Genomic DNA, 1,285 nt, shown 5'->3' with positions numbered 1-1,285 from the left:
ATATTCTTCAAGTAAAGAATGAGTTGAAAGTAAAAGTAGGGAAAAGTTATATCACACATAAACTAATAAAAATAGGTTCTAAAAATGTACTAATATCACATGAATTCAAGGCAAAATGATCATAGGTCTTAAAGTATATTTCACAAAGATAAAAATAATATTTTACTAAGTAAACATAAAATGTTAAATTACATTGAATTTTTAGAAAGCTGGTAAAATTAATAAAGCAGTGGCAAATATCAACAGGAGAGAGAGCAAGGTAGAAATTAATAGGGTAAAATATCATAATTATTTCATTTTTAAGCATTAAAGAGAAAAATCTGGAGCATTATATTATCTACTCAAAATTGTGGAACTGTGTGATATTTTCAAATGAAATAGTTGTTAAATTAGCTGAGCATTCTTAAAGAAAATATACAAAACAAATCTACTTAGAAGAAAAATAATGGATAACAGTTTTTATTAAATGAATTATATATTTGCTAAGAAAATACCTTCACACATGTGAAAAATCCAAACATATGGCCAGATCTTTGTGTTTTAATAAATATTTGAGAAATGATTCATATCACTTTACACAAATTTTTCCAGAAAATAAAAGTAAGTCCTTTCAACTATTTTTTTTAGTCTCACATGTATTAGCTCTCTGTATGCTAGAAAAAATATTCTAGAAGGAAAAGTGCTAGTATACCCTCTGTCAATGGTACTAACAGAATTAATTATTTTAAAAATACTATAAATCAGGGGCCGGGGATTTAGCACAGTGGTTCGGTGGCCTGCCTTGCAAATGCAAGGACCTGAGTTCGATCCCCGGTACCAAAACAAACAAACAAGCAAAAAACTATAAGTCATAGCTTTTTGATTTTTGTTTTGTTCTGTTGTTACCAAGGACAGAACTCAGGACCTTGTGTTTGCAAGGCAGGTGCAGCGTCACTGAGCTAAATAGCTGGACCTGCAACTTTCTAAAACTCCATGAAAGTAAGATAATTTTAATACTTGAATGTCAGTGTAGGTCACAATATGAAACAGTTGATTTTTTTAAAAAAGTATGTGGTATTAGTAATAGGCTGACAAAATATTTAGAAAAAGTGAATGTTTGTTAGAGATTAGGGTCACAAAATAACTGCAGGGATTTATGACATTAATGACACCCAAAATAGTTAATAGTGAGCAATGTAAAGCTTATACCCTGCAAAGGGAAAAAAGGAGAAGATCTTCAATACCAATATATCCAATAAACAATGTACTAAAATACATGCAGGAAATATAAAAGTATATATTTCAA

This window comes from Fukomys damarensis, unplaced genomic scaffold, assembly GCF_012274545.1.
Source record: "Fukomys damarensis isolate Sample0158 unplaced genomic scaffold, DMR_v1.0_HiC HiC_scaffold_31, whole genome shotgun sequence".
NCBI classification, from domain to species: Eukaryota; Metazoa; Chordata; class Mammalia; order Rodentia; family Bathyergidae; genus Fukomys; species Fukomys damarensis.
The sequence above is the reverse complement of the archived record's forward strand: the minus strand, read 5'-3'. Positions refer to the sequence as shown.